Here is a 19,468-nt window from a genome sequence, read left to right as displayed (position 1 = left end):
CTCTGTCTCTGACAAGCAAGCAGAGGTGACACAGGCGCGAACACGGGAAGCTTGCAGCCCCTCGCTGCCTGCAGACACCGAGCAGCCACACTAGGTGGGCGGCCTAAGCCGTAGGCGAAATGTGCTCACTCGCTTGGGCGCGACGTCAAGCTCTAAATAAGGCTTTCACTAGCGTGAGCGTTGCGTGAGCGTCGTGGAAGGTCGGAAAAGTCGTCTGCATGGGTGAGTGCCATGTTTGGGGAGCGTTTCGTAGTTTGCGCAGTGCAATGGAGACGCGGAAACGTGTTGTGGCCCAGTGTTTTGCAGTTGGACGACAAGAGTGGTACACAGTAGTAAAGTGCGAGGCAGTGAGTTGGCATGAACAGTCGAGTGCACAATTGGGCTTCAGATGTGCTTGTTACCTCAGGCGCGGTGTGATTGTCGACAAGGTTTGTGACTGTCCTTTCAAAAAATGGCTCTGAGCACTATGGGACTCAACTGCTGTGGTCATCAGTCGACTGTCCTTTCAATTTAAGACGTTAAATACAGACGTAATTTGTAGTCGTAATACCAGAGCATCGAAACTACTTGGAACTCTTGTGTATATGAACTTGACCGCGCCTTTGTACACTGGTCCCTTCACCCCTACAAACCAACCAACCATCAGGTCCGTGCACATCAGAGTAGCAAAGAATGGAAAACAGCGCAGCTTTGTTGCGCTTGGGGGCGTAGCTCAGTTGGTAGAGCGTTCGATTTGCATGTGAAAGGTCCCGGGTTCAAGCCCCGGCGCCTCCATGTTTTGTGGACAGTGCATGGTAAGTGTTGGTCGCGGCGAGCCTAAAGACACGCAAGATGTTGCAAAGCCAGCGTCACAGCTCATGTGATGTATACTGACGTAAGGAGAGCAAGACGTAAATGTGAGGACCGGCTGTTGTCGAGGTGTCATCGAGTGCAAATCTGTCTTAGGTATAACGGCCTAACCTCAAAGAAGTCTAGAGAGTGGACAACACGTTCGTCTTACTCAGAGCGGTGGCCGAACGCTATTTTCGACGTTGTGCGCGCCACTTTAATTTTGGCCAACTACGATTCGATACAGAATGCAGGAAACCTGAAAGACACCCTCACGGACACATTGAGAATAGTGTTTGTCTGCGGAATAATGGGAGTGCAAGGGGTCTGTGATATTGATATGGTTGTATGTAGCACTATTTGTCATCAGGGGGCGTAGCTCAGATGGTAGAGCGCTCGCTTAGCATGCGAGAGGTACTGGGATCGATACCCAGCGCCTCCAGAATTTTTAACACACCTACATGCGCACACTGCCACGCAAGTGGGATAATTCACAGCCAGCGAATGTGTCAAGGCAGATACGAGCGAACGATTAGCAGTCACAACTGGCAAGCGTGATGTTACGCGCAGGAAGCACCCTCCTCCCACCGCTACACTGAATTTAGAAACAGTACAAGTCTGCCCTTAAGATTCTCAAACCTATGTCGGAAAGATCTGCCTTGCGCCGAGTTCACAAAAATCCCACTGCACATTCCCATTCTTTACGTGCAGTCGGCTGCTACTGGTGTTGCTAGTTGTGACTGCTGATGACAGATGCCGTAGCAATCAATTCATGGAGTGAGTTGTATGTTTTGCGATACTCTGTCTCTGACAAGCAAGCAGAGGTGACACAGGCGCGAACACGGGAAGCTTGCAGCCCCTCGCTGCCTGCAGACACCGAGCAGCCACACTAGGTGGGCGGCCTAAGCCGTAGGCGAAATGTGCTCACTCGCTTGGGCGCGACGTCAAGCTCTAAATAAGGCTTTCACTAGCGTGAGCGTTGCGTGAGCGTCGTGGAAGGTCGGAAAAGTCGTCTGCATGGGTGAGTGCCATGTTTGGGGAGCGTTTCGTAGTTTGCGCAGTGCAATGGAGACGCGGAAACGTGTTGTGGCCCAGTGTTTTGCAGTTGGACGACAAGAGTGGTACACAGTAGTAAAGTGCGAGGCAGTGAGTTGGCATGAACAGTCGAGTGCACAATTGGGCTTCAGATGTGCTTGTTACCTCAGGCGCGGTGTGATTGTCGACAAGGTTTGTGACTGTCCTTTCAAAAAATGGCTCTGAGCACTATGGGACTCAACTGCTGTGGTCATCAGTCGACTGTCCTTTCAATTTAAGACGTTAAATACAGACGTAATTTGTAGTCGTAATACCAGAGCATCGAAACTACTTGGAACTCTTGTGTATATGAACTTGACCGCGCCTTTGTACACTGGTCCCTTCACCCCTACAAACCAACCAACCATCAGGTCCGTGCACATCAGAGTAGCAAAGAATGGAAAACAGCGCAGCTTTGTTGCGCTTGGGGGCGTAGCTCAGTTGGTAGAGCGTTCGATTTGCATGTGAAAGGTCCCGGGTTCAAGCCCCGGCGCCTCCATGTTTTGTGGACAGTGCATGGTAAGTGTTGGTCGCGGCGAGCCTAAAGACACGCAAGATGTTGCAAAGCCAGCGTCACAGCTCATGTGATGTATACTGACGTAAGGAGAGCAAGACGTAAATGTGAGGACCGGCTGTTGTCGAGGTGTCATCGAGTGCAAATCTGTCTTAGGTATAACGGCCTAACCTCAAAGAAGTCTAGAGAGTGGACAACACGTTCGTCTTACTCAGAGCGGTGGCCGAACGCTATTTTCGACGTTGTGCGCGCCACTTTAATTTTGGCCAACTACGATTCGATACAGAATGCAGGAAACCTGAAAGACACCCTCACGGACACATTGAGAATAGTGTTTGTCTGCGGAATAATGGGAGTGCAAGGGGTCTGTGATATTGATATGGTTGTATGTAGCACTATTTGTCATCAGGGGGCGTAGCTCAGATGGTAGAGCGCTCGCTTAGCATGCGAGAGGTACTGGGATCGATACCCAGCGCCTCCAGAATTTTTAACACACCTACATGCGCACACTGCCACGCAAGTGGGATAATTCACAGCCAGCGAATGTGTCAAGGCAGATACGAGCGAACGATTAGCAGTCACAACTGGCAAGCGTGATGTTACGCGCAGGAAGCACCCTCCTCCCACCGCTACACTGAATTTAGAAACAGTACAAGTCTGCCCTTAAGATTCTCAAACCTATGTCGGAAAGATCTGCCTTGCGCCGAGTTCACAAAAATCCCACTGCACATTCCCATTCTTTACGTGCAGTCGGCTGCTACTGGTGTTGCTAGTTGTGACTGCTGATGACAGATGCCGTAGCAATCAATTCATGGAGTGAGTTGTATGTTTTGCGATACTCTGTCTCTGACAAGCAAGCAGAGGTGACACAGGCGCGAACACGGGAAGCTTGCAGCCCCTCGCTGCCTGCAGACACCGAGCAGCCACACTAGGTGGGCGGCCTAAGCCGTAGGCGAAATGTGCTCACTCGCTTGGGCGCGACGTCAAGCTCTAAATAAGGCTTTCACTAGCGTGAGCGTTGCGTGAGCGTCGTGGAAAGTCGGAAAAGTCGTCTGCATGGGTGAGTGCCATGTTTGGGGAGCGTTTCGTAGTTTGCGCAGTGCAATGGAGACGCGGAAACGTGTTGTGGCCCAGTGTTTTGCAGTTGGACGACAAGAGTGGTACACAGTAGTAAAGTGCGAGGCAGTGAGTTGGCATGAACAGTCGAGTGCACAATTGGGCTTCAGATGTGCTTGTTACCTCAGGCGCGGTGTGATTGTCGACAAGGTTTGTGACTGTCCTTTCAAAAAATGGCTCTGAGCACTATGGGACTCAACTGCTGTGGTCATCAGTCGACTGTCCTTTCAATTTAAGACGTTAAATACAGACGTAATTTGTAGTCGTAATACCAGAGCATCGAAACTACTTGGAACTCTTGTGTATATGAACTTGACCGCGCCTTTGTACACTGGTCCCTTCACCCCTACAAACCAACCAACCATCAGGTCCGTGCACATCAGAGTAGCAAAGAATGGAAAACAGCGCAGCTTTGTTGCGCTTGGGGGCGTAGCTCAGTTGGTAGAGCGTTCGCTTTGCATGTGAAAGGTCCCGGGTTCAAGCCCCGGCGCCTCCATGTTTTGTGGACAGTGCATGGTAAGTGTTGGTCGCGGCGAGCCTAAAGACACGCAAGATGTTGCAAAGCCAGCGTCACAGCTCATGTGATGTATACTGACGTAAGGAGAGCAAGACGTAAATGTGAGGACCGGCTGTTGTCGAGGTGTCATCGAGTGCAAATCTGTCTTAGGTATAACGGCCTAACCTCAAAGAAGTCTAGAGAGTGGACAACACGTTCGTCTTACTCAGAGCGGTGGCCGAACGCTATTTTCGACGTTGTGCGCGCCACTTTAATTTTGGCCAACTACGATTCGATACAGAATGCAGGAAACCTGAAAGACACCCTCACGGACACATTGAGAATAGTGTTTGTCTGCGGAATAATGGGAGTGCAAGGGGTCTGTGATATTGATATGGTTGTATGTAGCACTATTTGTCATCAGGGGGCGTAGCTCAGATAGTAGAGCGCTCGCTTAGCATGCGAGAGGTACTGGGATCGATACCCAGCGCCTCCAGAATTTTTAACACACCTACATGCGCACACTGCCACGCAAGTGGGATAATTCACAGCCAGCGAATGTGTCAAGGCAGATACGAGCGAACGATTAGCAGTCACAACTGGCAAGCGTGATGTTACGCGCAGGAAGCACCCTCCTCCCACCGCTACACTGAATTTAGAAACAGTACAAGTCTGCCCTTAAGATTCTCAAACCTATGTCGGAAAGATCTGCCTTGCGCCGAGTTCACAAAAATCCCACTGCACATTCCCATTCTTTACGTGCAGTCGGCTGCTACTGGTGTTGCTAGTTGTGACTGCTGATGACAGATGCCGTAGCAATCAATTCATGGAGTGAGTTGTATGTTTTGCGATACTCTGTCTCTGACAAGCAAGCAGAGGTGACACAGGCGCGAACACGGGAAGCTTGCAGCCCCTCGCTGCCTGCAGACACCGAGCAGCCACACTAGGTGGGCGGCCTAAGCCGTAGGCGAAATGTGCTCACTCGCTTGGGCGCGACGTCAAGCTCTAAATAAGGCTTTCACTAGCGTGAGCGTTGCGTGAGCGTCGTGGAAGGTCGGAAAAGTCGTCTGCATGGGTGAGTGCCATGTTTGGGGAGCGTTTCGTAGTTTGCGCAGTGCAATGGAGACGCGGAAACGTGTTGTGGCCCAGTGTTTTGCAGTTGGACTACAAGAGTGGTACACAGTAGTAAAGTGCGAGGCAGTGAGTTGGCATGAACAGTCGAGTGCACAATTGGGCTTCAGATGTGCTTGTTACCTCAGGCGCGGTGTGATTGTCGACAAGGTTTGTGACTGTCCTTTCAAAAAATGGCTCTGAGCACTATGGGACTCAACTGCTGTGGTCATCAGTCGACTGTCCTTTCAATTTAAGACGTTAAATACAGACGTAATTTGTAGTCGTAATACCAGAGCATCGAAACTACTTGGAACTCTTGTGTATATGAACTTGACCGCGCCTTTGTACACTGGTCCCTTCACCCCTACAAACCAACCAACCATCAGGTCCGTGCACATCAGAGTAGCAAAGAATGGAAAACAGCGCAGCTTTGTTGCGCTTGGGGGCGTAGCTCAGTTGGTAGAGCGTTCGCTTTGCATGTGAAAGGTCCCGGGTTCAAGCCCCGGCGCCTCCATGTTTTGTGGACAGTGCATGGTAAGTGTTGGTCGCGGCGAGCCTAAAGACACGCAAGATGTTGCAAAGCCAGCGTCACAGCTCATGTGATGTATACTGACGTAAGGAGAGCAAGACGTAAATGTGAGGACCGGCTGTTGTCGAGGTGTCATCGAGTGCAAATCTGTCTTAGGTATAACGGCCTAACCTCAAAGAAGTCTAGAGAGTGGACAACACGTTCGTCTTACTCAGAGCGGTGGCCGAACGCTATTTTCGACGTTGTGCGCGCCACTTTAATTTTGGCCAACTACGATTCGATACAGAATGCAGGAAACCTGAAAGACACCCTCACGGACACATTGAGAATAGTGTTTGTCTGCGGAATAATGGGAGTGCAAGGGGTCTGTGATATTGATATGGTTGTATGTAGCACTATTTGTCATCAGGGGGCGTAGCTCAGATAGTAGAGCGCTCGCTTAGCATGCGAGAGGTACTGGGATCGATACCCAGCGCCTCCAGAATTTTTAACACACCTACATGCGCACACTGCCACGCAAGTGGGATAATTCACAGCCAGCGAATGTGTCAAGGCAGATACGAGCGAACGATTAGCAGTCACAACTGGCAAGCGTGATGTTACGCGCAGGAAGCACCCTCCTCCCACCGCTACACTGAATTTAGAAACAGTACAAGTCTGCCCTTAAGATTCTCAAACCTATGTCGGAAAGATCTGCCTTGCGCCGAGTTCACAAAAATCCCACTGCACATTCCCATTCTTTACGTGCAGTCGGCTGCTACTGGTGTTGCTAGTTGTGACTGCTGATGACAGATGCCGTAGCAATCAATTCATGGAGTGAGTTGTATGTTTTGCGATACTCTGTCTCTGACAAGCAAGCAGAGGTGACACAGGCGCGAACACGGGAAGCTTGCAGCCCCTCGCTGCCTGCAGACACCGAGCAGCCACACTAGGTGGGCGGCCTAAGCCGTAGGCGAAATGTGCTCACTCGCTTGGGCGCGACGTCAAGCTCTAAATAAGGCTTTCACTAGCGTGAGCGTTGCGTGAGCGTCGTGGAAGGTCGGAAAAGTCGTCTGCATGGGTGAGTGCCATGTTTGGGGAGCGTTTCGTAGTTTGCGCAGTGCAATGGAGACGCGGAAACGTGTTGTGGCCCAGTGTTTTGCAGTTGGACGACAAGAGTGGTACACAGTAGTAAAGTGCGAGGCAGTGAGTTGGCATGAACAGTCGAGTGCACAATTGGGCTTCAGATGTGCTTGTTACCTCAGGCGCGGTGTGATTGTCGACAAGGTTTGTGACTGTCCTTTCAAAAAATGGCTCTGAGCACTATGGGACTCAACTGCTGTGGTCATCAGTCGACTGTCCTTTCAATTTAAGACGTTAAATACAGACGTAATTTGTAGTCGTAATACCAGAGCATCGAAACTACTTGGAACTCTTGTGTATATGAACTTGACCGCGCCTTTGTACACTGGTCCCTTCACCCCTACAAACCAACCAACCATCAGGTCCGTGCACATCAGAGTAGCAAAGAATGGAAAACAGCGCAGCTTTGTTGCGCTTGGGGGCGTAGCTCAGTTGGTAGAGCGTTCGCTTTGCATGTGAAAGGTCCCGGGTTCAAGCCCCGGCGCCTCCATGTTTTGTGGACAGTGCATGGTAAGTGTTGGTCGCGGCGAGCCTAAAGACACGCAAGATGTTGCAAAGCCAGCGTCACAGCTCATGTGATGTATACTGACGTAAGGAGAGCAAGACGTAAATGTGAGGACCGGCTGTTGTCGAGGTGTCATCGAGTGCAAATCTGTCTTAGGTATAACGGCCTAACCTCAAAGAAGTCTAGAGAGTGGACAACACGTTCGTCTTACTCAGAGCGGTGGCCGAACGCTATTTTCGACGTTGTGCGCGCCACTTTAATTTTGGCCAACTACGATTCGATACAGAATGCAGGAAACCTGAAAGACACCCTCACGGACACATTGAGAATAGTGTTTGTCTGCGGAATAATGGGAGTGCAAGGGGTCTGTGATATTGATATGGTTGTATGTAGCACTATTTGTCATCAGGGGGCGTAGCTCAGATGGTAGAGCGCTCGCTTAGCATGCGAGAGGTACTGGGATCGATACCCAGCGCCTCCAGAATTTTTAACACACCTACATGCGCACACTGCCACGCAAGTGGGATAATTCACAGCCAGCGAATGTGTCAAGGCAGATACGAGCGAACGATTAGCAGTCACAACTGGCAAGCGTGATGTTACGCGCAGGAAGCACCCTCCTCCCACCGCTACACTGAATTTAGAAACAGTACAAGTCTGCCCTTAAGATTCTCAAACCTATGTCGGAAAGATCTGCCTTGCGCCGAGTTCACAAAAATCCCACTGCACATTCCCATTCTTTACGTGCAGTCGGCTGCTACTGGTGTTGCTAGTTGTGACTGCTGATGACAGATGCCGTAGCAATCAATTCATGGAGTGAGTTGTATGTTTTGCGATACTCTGTCTCTGACAAGCAAGCAGAGGTGACACAGGCGCGAACACGGGAAGCTTGCAGCCCCTCGCTGCCTGCAGACACCGAGCAGCCACACTAGGTGGGCGGCCTAAGCCGTAGGCGAAATGTGCTCACTCGCTTGGGCGCGACGTCAAGCTCTAAATAAGGCTTTCACTAGCGTGAGCGTTGCGTGAGCGTCGTGGAAGGTCGGAAAAGTCGTCTGCATGGGTGAGTGCCATGTTTGGGGAGCGTTTCGTAGTTTGCGCAGTGCAATGGAGACGCGGAAACGTGTTGTGGCCCAGTGTTTTGCAGTTGGACGACAAGAGTGGTACACAGTAGTAAAGTGCGAGGCAGTGAGTTGGCATGAACAGTCGAGTGCACAATTGGGCTTCAGATGTGCTTGTTACCTCAGGCGCGGTGTGATTGTCGACAAGGTTTGTGACTGTCCTTTCAAAAAATGGCTCTGAGCACTATGGGACTCAACTGCTGTGGTCATCAGTCGACTGTCCTTTCAATTTAAGACGTTAAATACAGACGTAATTTGTAGTCGTAATACCAGAGCATCGAAACTACTTGGAACTCTTGTGTATATGAACTTGACCGCGCCTTTGTACACTGGTCCCTTCACCCCTACAAACCAACCAACCATCAGGTCCGTGCACATCAGAGTAGCAAAGAATGGAAAACAGCGCAGCTTTGTTGCGCTTGGGGGCGTAGCTCAGTTGGTAGAGCGTTCGATTTGCATGTGAAAGGTCCCGGGTTCAAGCCCCGGCGCCTCCATGTTTTGTGGACAGTGCATGGTAAGTGTTGGTCGCGGCGAGCCTAAAGACACGCAAGATGTTGCAAAGCCAGCGTCACAGCTCATGTGATGTATACTGACGTAAGGAGAGCAAGACGTAAATGTGAGGACCGGCTGTTGTCGAGGTGTCATCGAGTGCAAATCTGTCTTAGGTATAACGGCCTAACCTCAAAGAAGTCTAGAGAGTGGACAACACGTTCGTCTTACTCAGAGCGGTGGCCGAACGCTATTTTCGACGTTGTGCGCGCCACTTTAATTTTGGCCAACTACGATTCGATACAGAATGCAGGAAACCTGAAAGACACCCTCACGGACACATTGAGAATAGTGTTTGTCTGCGGAATAATGGGAGTGCAAGGGGTCTGTGATATTGATATGGTTGTATGTAGCACTATTTGTCATCAGCGGGCGTAGCTCAGATGGTAGAGCGCTCGCTTAGCATGCGAGAGGTACTGGGATCGATACCCAGCGCCTCCAGAATTTTTAACACACCTACATGCGCACACTGCCACGCAAGTGGGATAATTCACAGCCAGCGAATGTGTCAAGGCAGATACGAGCGAACGATTAGCAGTCACAACTGGCAAGCGTGATGTTACGCGCAGGAAGCACCCTCCTCCCACCGCTACACTGAATTTAGAAACAGTACAAGTCTGCCCTTAAGATTCTCAAACCTATGTCGGAAAGATCTGCCTTGCGCCGAGTTCACAAAAATCCCACTGCACATTCCCATTCTTTACGTGCAGTCGGCTGCTACTGGTGTTGCTAGTTGTGACTGCTGATGACAGATGCCGTAGCAATCAATTCATGGAGTGAGTTGTATGTTTTGCGATACTCTGTCTCTGACAAGCAAGCAGAGGTGACACAGGCGCGAACACGGGAAGCTTGCAGCCCCTCGCTGCCTGCAGACACCGAGCAGCCACACTAGGTGGGCGGCCTAAGCCGTAGGCGAAATGTGCTCACTCGCTTGGGCGCGACGTCAAGCTCTAAATAAGGCTTTCACTAGCGTGAGCGTTGCGTGAGCGTCGTGGAAGGTCGGAAAAGTCGTCTGCATGGGTGAGTGCCATGTTTGGGGAGCGTTTCGTAGTTTGCGCAGTGCAATGGAGACGCGGAAACGTGTTGTGGCCCAGTGTTTTGCAGTTGGACGACAAGAGTGGTACACAGTAGTAAAGTGCGAGGCAGTGAGTTGGCATGAACAGTCGAGTGCACAATTGGGCTTCAGATGTGCTTGTTACCTCAGGCGCGGTGTGATTGTCGACAAGGTTTGTGACTGTCCTTTCAAAAAATGGCTCTGAGCACTATGGGACTCAACTGCTGTGGTCATCAGTCGACTGTCCTTTCAATTTAAGACGTTAAATACAGACGTAATTTGTAGTCGTAATACCAGAGCATCGAAACTACTTGGAACTCTTGTGTATATGAACTTGACCGCGCCTTTGTACACTGGTCCCTTCACCCCTACAAACCAACCAACCATCAGGTCCGTGCACATCAGAGTAGCAAAGAATGGAAAACAGCGCAGCTTTGTTGCGCTTGGGGGCGTAGCTCAGTTGGTAGAGCGTTCGATTTGCATGTGAAAGGTCCCGGGTTCAAGCCCCGGCGCCTCCATGTTTTGTGGACAGTGCATGGTAAGTGTTGGTCGCGGCGAGCCTAAAGACACGCAAGATGTTGCAAAGCCAGCGTCACAGCTCATGTGATGTATACTGACGTAAGGAGAGCAAGACGTAAATGTGAGGACCGGCTGTTGTCGAGGTGTCATCGAGTGCAAATCTGTCTTAGGTATAACGGCCTAACCTCAAAGAAGTCTAGAGAGTGGACAACACGTTCGTCTTACTCAGAGCGGTGGCCGAACGCTATTTTCGACGTTGTGCGCGCCACTTTAATTTTGGCCAACTACGATTCGATACAGAATGCAGGAAACCTGAAAGACACCCTCACGGACACATTGAGAATAGTGTTTGTCTGCGGAATAATGGGAGTGCAAGGGGTCTGTGATATTGATATGGTTGTATGTAGCACTATTTGTCATCAGGGGGCGTAGCTCAGATGGTAGAGCGCTCGCTTAGCATGCGAGAGGTACTGGGATCGATACCCAGCGCCTCCAGAATTTTTAACACACCTACATGCGCACACTGCCACGCAAGTGGGATAATTCACAGCCAGCGAATGTGTCAAGGCAGATACGAGCGAACGATTAGCAGTCACAACTGGCAAGCGTGATGTTACGCGCAGGAAGCACCCTCCTCCCACCGCTACACTGAATTTAGAAACAGTACAAGTCTGCCCTTAAGATTCTCAAACCTATGTCGGAAAGATCTGCCTTGCGCCGAGTTCACAAAAATCCCACTGCACATTCCCATTCTTTACGTGCAGTCGGCTGCTACTGGTGTTGCTAGTTGTGACTGCTGATGACAGATGCCGTAGCAATCAATTCATGGAGTGAGTTGTATGTTTTGCGATACTCTGTCTCTGACAAGCAAGCAGAGGTGACACAGGCGCGAACACGGGAAGCTTGCAGCCCCTCGCTGCCTGCAGACACCGAGCAGCCACACTAGGTGGGCGGCCTAAGCCGTAGGCGAAATGTGCTCACTCGCTTGGGCGCGACGTCAAGCTCTAAATAAGGCTTTCACTAGCGTGAGCGTTGCGTGAGCGTCGTGGAAAGTCGGAAAAGTCGTCTGCATGGGTGAGTGCCATGTTTGGGGAGCGTTTCGTAGTTTGCGCAGTGCAATGGAGACGCGGAAACGTGTTGTGGCCCAGTGTTTTGCAGTTGGACGACAAGAGTGGTACACAGTAGTAAAGTGCGAGGCAGTGAGTTGGCATGAACAGTCGAGTGCACAATTGGGCTTCAGATGTGCTTGTTACCTCAGGCGCGGTGTGATTGTCGACAAGGTTTGTGACTGTCCTTTCAAAAAATGGCTCTGAGCACTATGGGACTCAACTGCTGTGGTCATCAGTCGACTGTCCTTTCAATTTAAGACGTTAAATACAGACGTAATTTGTAGTCGTAATACCAGAGCATCGAAACTACTTGGAACTCTTGTGTATATGAACTTGACCGCGCCTTTGTACACTGGTCCCTTCACCCCTACAAACCAACCAACCATCAGGTCCGTGCACATCAGAGTAGCAAAGAATGGAAAACAGCGCAGCTTTGTTGCGCTTGGGGGCGTAGCTCAGTTGGTAGAGCGTTCGCTTTGCATGTGAAAGGTCCCGGGTTCAAGCCCCGGCGCCTCCATGTTTTGTGGACAGTGCATGGTAAGTGTTGGTCGCGGCGAGCCTAAAGACACGCAAGATGTTGCAAAGCCAGCGTCACAGCTCATGTGATGTATACTGACGTAAGGAGAGCAAGACGTAAATGTGAGGACCGGCTGTTGTCGAGGTGTCATCGAGTGCAAATCTGTCTTAGGTATAACGGCCTAACCTCAAAGAAGTCTAGAGAGTGGACAACACGTTCGTCTTACTCAGAGCGGTGGCCGAACGCTATTTTCGACGTTGTGCGCGCCACTTTAATTTTGGCCAACTACGATTCGATACAGAATGCAGGAAACCTGAAAGACACCCTCACGGACACATTGAGAATAGTGTTTGTCTGCGGAATAATGGGAGTGCAAGGGGTCTGTGATATTGATATGGTTGTATGTAGCACTATTTGTCATCAGGGGGCGTAGCTCAGATAGTAGAGCGCTCGCTTAGCATGCGAGAGGTACTGGGATCGATACCCAGCGCCTCCAGAATTTTTAACACACCTACATGCGCACACTGCCACGCAAGTGGGATAATTCACAGCCAGCGAATGTGTCAAGGCAGATACGAGCGAACGATTAGCAGTCACAACTGGCAAGCGTGATGTTACGCGCAGGAAGCACCCTCCTCCCACCGCTACACTGAATTTAGAAACAGTACAAGTCTGCCCTTAAGATTCTCAAACCTATGTCGGAAAGATCTGCCTTGCGCCGAGTTCACAAAAATCCCACTGCACATTCCCATTCTTTACGTGCAGTCGGCTGCTACTGGTGTTGCTAGTTGTGACTGCTGATGACAGATGCCGTAGCAATCAATTCATGGAGTGAGTTGTATGTTTTGCGATACTCTGTCTCTGACAAGCAAGCAGAGGTGACACAGGCGCGAACACGGGAAGCTTGCAGCCCCTCGCTGCCTGCAGACACCGAGCAGCCACACTAGGTGGGCGGCCTAAGCCGTAGGCGAAATGTGCTCACTCGCTTGGGCGCGACGTCAAGCTCTAAATAAGGCTTTCACTAGCGTGAGCGTTGCGTGAGCGTCGTGGAAGGTCGGAAAAGTCGTCTGCATGGGTGAGTGCCATGTTTGGGGAGCGTTTCGTAGTTTGCGCAGTGCAATGGAGACGCGGAAACGTGTTGTGGCCCAGTGTTTTGCAGTTGGACTACAAGAGTGGTACACAGTAGTAAAGTGCGAGGCAGTGAGTTGGCATGAACAGTCGAGTGCACAATTGGGCTTCAGATGTGCTTGTTACCTCAGGCGCGGTGTGATTGTCGACAAGGTTTGTGACTGTCCTTTCAAAAAATGGCTCTGAGCACTATGGGACTCAACTGCTGTGGTCATCAGTCGACTGTCCTTTCAATTTAAGACGTTAAATACAGACGTAATTTGTAGTCGTAATACCAGAGCATCGAAACTACTTGGAACTCTTGTGTATATGAACTTGACCGCGCCTTTGTACACTGGTCCCTTCACCCCTACAAACCAACCAACCATCAGGTCCGTGCACATCAGAGTAGCAAAGAATGGAAAACAGCGCAGCTTTGTTGCGCTTGGGGGCGTAGCTCAGTTGGTAGAGCGTTCGCTTTGCATGTGAAAGGTCCCGGGTTCAAGCCCCGGCGCCTCCATGTTTTGTGGACAGTGCATGGTAAGTGTTGGTCGCGGCGAGCCTAAAGACACGCAAGATGTTGCAAAGCCAGCGTCACAGCTCATGTGATGTATACTGACGTAAGGAGAGCAAGACGTAAATGTGAGGACCGGCTGTTGTCGAGGTGTCATCGAGTGCAAATCTGTCTTAGGTATAACGGCCTAACCTCAAAGAAGTCTAGAGAGTGGACAACACGTTCGTCTTACTCAGAGCGGTGGCCGAACGCTATTTTCGACGTTGTGCGCGCCACTTTAATTTTGGCCAACTACGATTCGATACAGAATGCAGGAAACCTGAAAGACACCCTCACGGACACATTGAGAATAGTGTTTGTCTGCGGAATAATGGGAGTGCAAGGGGTCTGTGATATTGATATGGTTGTATGTAGCACTATTTGTCATCAGGGGGCGTAGCTCAGATAGTAGAGCGCTCGCTTAGCATGCGAGAGGTACTGGGATCGATACCCAGCGCCTCCAGAATTTTTAACACACCTACATGCGCACACTGCCACGCAAGTGGGATAATTCACAGCCAGCGAATGTGTCAAGGCAGATACGAGCGAACGATTAGCAGTCACAACTGGCAAGCGTGATGTTACGCGCAGGAAGCACCCTCCTCCCACCGCTACACTGAATTTAGAAACAGTACAAGTCTGCCCTTAAGATTCTCAAACCTATGTCGGAAAGATCTGCCTTGCGCCGAGTTCACAAAAATCCCACTGCACATTCCCATTCTTTACGTGCAGTCGGCTGCTACTGGTGTTGCTAGTTGTGACTGCTGATGACAGATGCCGTAGCAATCAATTCATGGAGTGAGTTGTATGTTTTGCGATACTCTGTCTCTGACAAGCAAGCAGAGGTGACACAGGCGCGAACACGGGAAGCTTGCAGCCCCTCGCTGCCTGCAGACACCGAGCAGCCACACTAGGTGGGCGGCCTAAGCCGTAGGCGAAATGTGCTCACTCGCTTGGGCGCGACGTCAAGCTCTAAATAAGGCTTTCACTAGCGTGAGCGTTGCGTGAGCGTCGTGGAAGGTCGGAAAAGTCGTCTGCATGGGTGAGTGCCATGTTTGGGGAGCGTTTCGTAGTTTGCGCAGTGCAATGGAGACGCGGAAACGTGTTGTGGCCCAGTGTTTTGCAGTTGGACGACAAGAGTGGTACACAGTAGTAAAGTGCGAGGCAGTGAGTTGGCATGAACAGTCGAGTGCACAATTGGGCTTCAGATGTGCTTGTTACCTCAGGCGCGGTGTGATTGTCGACAAGGTTTGTGACTGTCCTTTCAAAAAATGGCTCTGAGCACTATGGGACTCAACTGCTGTGGTCATCAGTCGACTGTCCTTTCAATTTAAGACGTTAAATACAGACGTAATTTGTAGTCGTAATACCAGAGCATCGAAACTACTTGGAACTCTTGTGTATATGAACTTGACCGCGCCTTTGTACACTGGTCCCTTCACCCCTACAAACCAACCAACCATCAGGTCCGTGCACATCAGAGTAGCAAAGAATGGAAAACAGCGCAGCTTTGTTGCGCTTGGGGGCGTAGCTCAGTTGGTAGAGCGTTCGCTTTGCATGTGAAAGGTCCCGGGTTCAAGCCCCGGCGCCTCCATGTTTTGTGGACAGTGCATGGTAAGTGTTGGTCGCGGCGAGCCTAAAGACACGCAAGATGTTGCAAAGCCAGCGTCACAGCTCATGTGATGTATACTGACGTAAGGAGAGCAAGACGTAAATGTGAGGACCGGCTGTTGTCGAGGTGTCATCGAGTGCAAATCTGTCTTAGGTATAACGGCCTAACCTCAAAGAAGTCTAGAGAGTGGACAACACGTTCGTCTTACTCAGAGCGGTGGCCGAACGCTATTTTCGACGTTGTGCGCGCCACTTTAATTTTGGCCAACTACGATTCGATACAGAATGCAGGAAACCTGAAAGACACCCTCACGGACACATTGAGAATAGTGTTTGTCTGCGGAATAATGGGAGTGCAAGGGGTCTGTGATATTGATATGGTTGTATGTAGCACTATTTGTCATCAGGGGGCGTAGCTCAGATAGTAGAGCGCTCGCTTAGCATGCGAGAGGTACTGGGATCGATACCCAGCGCCTCCAGAATTTTTAACACACCTACATGCGCACACTGCCACGCAAGTGGGATAATTCACAGCCAGCGAATGTGTCAAGGCAGATACGAGCGAACGATTAGCAGTCACAACTGGCAAGCGTGATGTTACGCGCAGGAAGCACCCTCCTCCCACCGCTACACTGAATTTAGAAACAGTACAAGTCTGCCCTTAAGATTCTCAAACCTATGTCGGAAAGATCTGCCTTGCGCCGAGTTCACAAAAATCCCACTGCACATTCCCATTCTTTACGTGCAGTCGGCTGCTACTGGTGTTGCTAGTTGTGACTGCTGATGACAGATGCCGTAGCAATCAATTCATGGAGTGAGTTGTATGTTTTGCGATACTCTGTCTCTGACAAGCAAGCAGAGGTGACACAGGCGCGAACACGGGAAGCTTGCAGCCCCTCGCTGCCTGCAGACACCGAGCAGCCACACTAGGTGGGCGGCCTAAGCCGTAGGCGAAATGTGCTCACTCGCTTGGGCGCGACGTCAAGCTCTAAATAAGGCTTTCACTAGCGTGAGCGTTGCGTGAGCGTCGTGGAAGGTCGGAAAAGTCGTCTGCATGGGTGAGTGCCATGTTTGGGGAGCGTTTCGTAGTTTGCGCAGTGCAATGGAGACGCGGAAACGTGTTGTGGCCCAGTGTTTTGCAGTTGGACTACAAGAGTGGTACACAGTAGTAAAGTGCGAGGCAGTGAGTTGGCATGAACAGTCGAGTGCACAATTGGGCTTCAGATGTGCTTGTTACCTCAGGCGCGGTGTGATTGTCGACAAGGTTTGTGACTGTCCTTTCAAAAAATGGCTCTGAGCACTATGGGACTCAACTGCTGTGGTCATCAGTCGACTGTCCTTTCAATTTAAGACGTTAAATACAGACGTAATTTGTAGTCGTAATACCAGAGCATCGAAACTACTTGGAACTCTTGTGTATATGAACTTGACCGCGCCTTTGTACACTGGTCCCTTCACCCCTACAAACCAACCAACCATCAGGTCCGTGCACATCAGAGTAGCAAAGAATGGAAAACAGCGCAGCTTTGTTGCGCTTGGGGGCGTAGCTCAGTTGGTAGAGCGTTCGCTTTGCATGTGAAAGGTCCCGGGTTCAAGCCCCGGCGCCTCCATGTTTTGTGGACAGTGCATGGTAAGTGTTGGTCGCGGCGAGCCTAAAGACACGCAAGATGTTGCAAAGCCAGCGTCACAGCTCATGTGATGTATACTGACGTAAGGAGAGCAAGACGTAAATGTGAGGACCGGCTGTTGTCGAGGTGTCATCGAGTGCAAATCTGTCTTAGGTATAACGGCCTAACCTCAATGAAGTCTAGAGAGTGGACAACACGTTCGTCTTACTCAGAGCGGTGGCCGAACGCTATTTTCGACGTTGTGCGCGCCACTTTAATTTTGGCCAACTACGATTCGATACAGAATGCAGGAAACCTGAAAGACACCCTCACGGACACATTGAGAATAGTGTTTGTCTGCGGAATAATGGGAGTGCAAGGGGTCTGTGATATTGATATGGTTGTATGTAGCACTATTTGTCATCAGGGGGCGTAGCTCAGATAGTAGAGCGCTCGCTTAGCATGCGAGAGGTACTGGGATCGATACCCAGCGCCTCCAGAATTTTTAACACACCTACATGCGCACACTGCCACGCAAGTGGGATAATTCACAGCCAGCGAATGTGTCAAGGCAGATACGAGCGAACGATTAGCAGTCACAACTGGCAAGCGTGATGTTACGCGCAGGAAGCACCCTCCTCCCACCGCTACACTGAATTTAGAAACAGTACAAGTCTGCCCTTAAGATTCTCAAACCTATGTCGGAAAGATCTGCCTTGCGCCGAGTTCACAAAAATCCCACTGCACATTCCCATTCTTTACGTGCAGTCGGCTGCTACTGGTGTTGCTAGTTGTGACTGCTGATGACAGATGCCGTAGCAATCAATTCATGGAGTGAGTTGTATGTTTTGCGATACTCTGTCTCTGACAAGCAAGCAGAGGTGACACAGGCGCGAACACGGGAAGCTTGCAGCCCCTCGCTGCCTGCAGACACCGAGCAGCCACACTAGGTGGGCGGCCTAAGCCGTAGGCGAAATGTGCTCACTCGCTTGGGCGCGACGTCAAGCTCTAAATAAGGCTTTCACTAGCGTGAGCGTTGCGTGAGCGTCGTGGAAGGTCGGAAAAGTCGTCTGCATGGGTGAGTGCCATGTTTGGGGAGCGTTTCGTAGTTTGCGCAGTGCAATGGAGACGCGGAAACGTGTTGTGGCCCAGTGTTTTGCAGTTGGACTACAAGAGTGGTACACAGTAGTAAAGTGCGAGGCAGTGAGTTGGCATGAACAGTCGAGTGCACAATTGGGCTTCAGATGTGCTTGTTACCTCAGGCGCGGTGTGATTGTCGACAAGGTTTGTGACTGTCCTTTCAAAAAATGGCTCTGAGCACTATGGGACTCAACTGCTGTGGTCATCAGTCGACTGTCCTTTCAATTTAAGACGTTAAATACAGACGTAATTTGTAGTCGTAATACCAGAGCATCGAAACTACTTGGAACTCTTGTGTATATGAACTTGACCGCGCCTTTGTACACTGGTCCCTTCACCCCTACAAACCAACCAACCATCAGGTCCGTGCACATCAGAGTAGCAAAGAATGGAAAACAGCGCAGCTTTGTTGCGCTTGGGGGCGTAGCTCAGTTGGTAGAGCGTTCGCTTTGCATGTGAAAGGTCCCGGGTTCAAGCCCCGGCGCCTCCATGTTTTGTGGACAGTGCATGGTAAGTGTTGGTCGCGGCGAGCCTAAAGACACGCAAGATGTTGCAAAGCCAGCGTCACAGCTCATGTGATGTATACTGACGTAAGGAGAGCAAGACGTAAATGTGAGGACCGGCTGTTGTCGAGGTGTCATCGAGTGCAAATCTGTCTTAGGTATAACGGCCTAACCTCAAAGAAGTCTAGAGAGTGGACAACACGTTCGTCTTACTCAGAGCGGTGGCCGAACGCTATTTTCGACGTTGTGCGCGCCACTTTAATTTTGGCCAACTACGATTCGATACAGAATGCAGGAAACCTGAAAGACACCCTCACGGACACATTGAGAATAGTGTTTGTCTGCGGAATAATGGGAGTGCAAGGGGTCTGTGATATTGATATGGTTGTATGTAGCACTATTTGTCATCAGGGGGCGTAGCTCAGATAGTAGAGCGCTCGCTTAGCATGCGAGAGGTACTGGGATCGATACCCAGCGCCTCCAGAATTTTTAACACACCTACATGCGCACACTGCCACGCAAGTGGGATAATTCACAGCCAGCGAATGTGTCAAGGCAGATACGAGCGAACGATTAGCAGTCACAACTGGCAAGCGTGATGTTACGCGCAGGAAGCACCCTCCTCCCACCGCTACACTGAATTTAGAAACAGTACAAGTCTGCCCTTAAGATTCTCAAACCTATGTCGGAAAGATCTGCCTTGCGCCGAGTTCACAAAAATCCCACTGCACATTCCCATTCTTTACGTGCAGTCGGCTGCTACTGGTGTTGCTAGTTGTGACTG

General features: G+C 50.6%; 24 non-coding genes across 24 annotated transcripts; all 24 read left to right on the top strand.

The window, feature by feature from the left end:
• The first annotated feature begins 701 nt into the window (after window positions 1-701).
• Trnaa-ugc (transfer RNA alanine (anticodon UGC)) lies at window positions 702-774 on the top strand. Its single transcript has one exon. It is a non-coding gene; the product is annotated as a tRNA-Ala (tRNA).
• Window positions 775-1,197: 423 nt separating this feature from the next.
• On the top strand, window positions 1,198-1,270 carry Trnaa-agc (transfer RNA alanine (anticodon AGC)). Its single transcript has one exon. It is a non-coding gene; the product is annotated as a tRNA-Ala (tRNA).
• Window positions 1,271-2,328: 1,058 nt separating this feature from the next.
• On the top strand, window positions 2,329-2,401 carry Trnaa-ugc (transfer RNA alanine (anticodon UGC)). Its single transcript has one exon. It is a non-coding gene; the product is annotated as a tRNA-Ala (tRNA).
• A 423-nt stretch (window positions 2,402-2,824) lies between these two features.
• Window positions 2,825-2,897, top strand: Trnaa-agc (transfer RNA alanine (anticodon AGC)). Its single transcript has one exon. It is a non-coding gene; the product is annotated as a tRNA-Ala (tRNA).
• Window positions 2,898-3,955: 1,058 nt separating this feature from the next.
• On the top strand, window positions 3,956-4,028 carry Trnaa-ugc (transfer RNA alanine (anticodon UGC)). Its single transcript has one exon. It is a non-coding gene; the product is annotated as a tRNA-Ala (tRNA).
• A 423-nt stretch (window positions 4,029-4,451) lies between these two features.
• On the top strand, window positions 4,452-4,524 carry Trnaa-agc (transfer RNA alanine (anticodon AGC)). Its single transcript has one exon. It is a non-coding gene; the product is annotated as a tRNA-Ala (tRNA).
• Window positions 4,525-5,582: 1,058 nt separating this feature from the next.
• Window positions 5,583-5,655, top strand: Trnaa-ugc (transfer RNA alanine (anticodon UGC)). Its single transcript has one exon. It is a non-coding gene; the product is annotated as a tRNA-Ala (tRNA).
• A 423-nt stretch (window positions 5,656-6,078) lies between these two features.
• On the top strand, window positions 6,079-6,151 carry Trnaa-agc (transfer RNA alanine (anticodon AGC)). Its single transcript has one exon. It is a non-coding gene; the product is annotated as a tRNA-Ala (tRNA).
• Window positions 6,152-7,209: 1,058 nt separating this feature from the next.
• Trnaa-ugc (transfer RNA alanine (anticodon UGC)) lies at window positions 7,210-7,282 on the top strand. Its single transcript has one exon. It is a non-coding gene; the product is annotated as a tRNA-Ala (tRNA).
• A 423-nt stretch (window positions 7,283-7,705) lies between these two features.
• Trnaa-agc (transfer RNA alanine (anticodon AGC)) lies at window positions 7,706-7,778 on the top strand. Its single transcript has one exon. It is a non-coding gene; the product is annotated as a tRNA-Ala (tRNA).
• Window positions 7,779-8,836: 1,058 nt separating this feature from the next.
• On the top strand, window positions 8,837-8,909 carry Trnaa-ugc (transfer RNA alanine (anticodon UGC)). Its single transcript has one exon. It is a non-coding gene; the product is annotated as a tRNA-Ala (tRNA).
• A 423-nt stretch (window positions 8,910-9,332) lies between these two features.
• On the top strand, window positions 9,333-9,405 carry Trnaa-agc (transfer RNA alanine (anticodon AGC)). Its single transcript has one exon. It is a non-coding gene; the product is annotated as a tRNA-Ala (tRNA).
• Window positions 9,406-10,463: 1,058 nt separating this feature from the next.
• Window positions 10,464-10,536, top strand: Trnaa-ugc (transfer RNA alanine (anticodon UGC)). The gene has a single exon. It is a non-coding gene; the product is annotated as a tRNA-Ala (tRNA).
• A 423-nt stretch (window positions 10,537-10,959) lies between these two features.
• Trnaa-agc (transfer RNA alanine (anticodon AGC)) lies at window positions 10,960-11,032 on the top strand. The gene has a single exon. It is a non-coding gene; the product is annotated as a tRNA-Ala (tRNA).
• Window positions 11,033-12,090: 1,058 nt separating this feature from the next.
• Trnaa-ugc (transfer RNA alanine (anticodon UGC)) lies at window positions 12,091-12,163 on the top strand. The gene has a single exon. It is a non-coding gene; the product is annotated as a tRNA-Ala (tRNA).
• A 423-nt stretch (window positions 12,164-12,586) lies between these two features.
• Window positions 12,587-12,659, top strand: Trnaa-agc (transfer RNA alanine (anticodon AGC)). Its single transcript has one exon. It is a non-coding gene; the product is annotated as a tRNA-Ala (tRNA).
• A 1,058-nt stretch (window positions 12,660-13,717) lies between these two features.
• Window positions 13,718-13,790, top strand: Trnaa-ugc (transfer RNA alanine (anticodon UGC)). The gene has a single exon. It is a non-coding gene; the product is annotated as a tRNA-Ala (tRNA).
• Window positions 13,791-14,213: 423 nt separating this feature from the next.
• Window positions 14,214-14,286, top strand: Trnaa-agc (transfer RNA alanine (anticodon AGC)). The gene has a single exon. It is a non-coding gene; the product is annotated as a tRNA-Ala (tRNA).
• Window positions 14,287-15,344: 1,058 nt separating this feature from the next.
• Window positions 15,345-15,417, top strand: Trnaa-ugc (transfer RNA alanine (anticodon UGC)). Its single transcript has one exon. It is a non-coding gene; the product is annotated as a tRNA-Ala (tRNA).
• A 423-nt stretch (window positions 15,418-15,840) lies between these two features.
• Window positions 15,841-15,913, top strand: Trnaa-agc (transfer RNA alanine (anticodon AGC)). The gene has a single exon. It is a non-coding gene; the product is annotated as a tRNA-Ala (tRNA).
• Window positions 15,914-16,971: 1,058 nt separating this feature from the next.
• Window positions 16,972-17,044, top strand: Trnaa-ugc (transfer RNA alanine (anticodon UGC)). Its single transcript has one exon. It is a non-coding gene; the product is annotated as a tRNA-Ala (tRNA).
• Window positions 17,045-17,467: 423 nt separating this feature from the next.
• Trnaa-agc (transfer RNA alanine (anticodon AGC)) lies at window positions 17,468-17,540 on the top strand. Its single transcript has one exon. It is a non-coding gene; the product is annotated as a tRNA-Ala (tRNA).
• A 1,058-nt stretch (window positions 17,541-18,598) lies between these two features.
• Window positions 18,599-18,671, top strand: Trnaa-ugc (transfer RNA alanine (anticodon UGC)). Its single transcript has one exon. It is a non-coding gene; the product is annotated as a tRNA-Ala (tRNA).
• A 423-nt stretch (window positions 18,672-19,094) lies between these two features.
• Window positions 19,095-19,167, top strand: Trnaa-agc (transfer RNA alanine (anticodon AGC)). Its single transcript has one exon. It is a non-coding gene; the product is annotated as a tRNA-Ala (tRNA).
• Window positions 19,168-19,468: the final 301 nt, after the last annotated feature.

This window comes from Schistocerca nitens, chromosome 10 (assembly GCF_023898315.1).
Source record: "Schistocerca nitens isolate TAMUIC-IGC-003100 chromosome 10, iqSchNite1.1, whole genome shotgun sequence".
Classification (NCBI taxonomy): Eukaryota; Metazoa; Arthropoda; class Insecta; order Orthoptera; family Acrididae; genus Schistocerca; species Schistocerca nitens.
The sequence above is the reverse complement of the archived record's forward strand: the minus strand, read 5'-3'. Positions and strand labels throughout refer to the sequence as shown.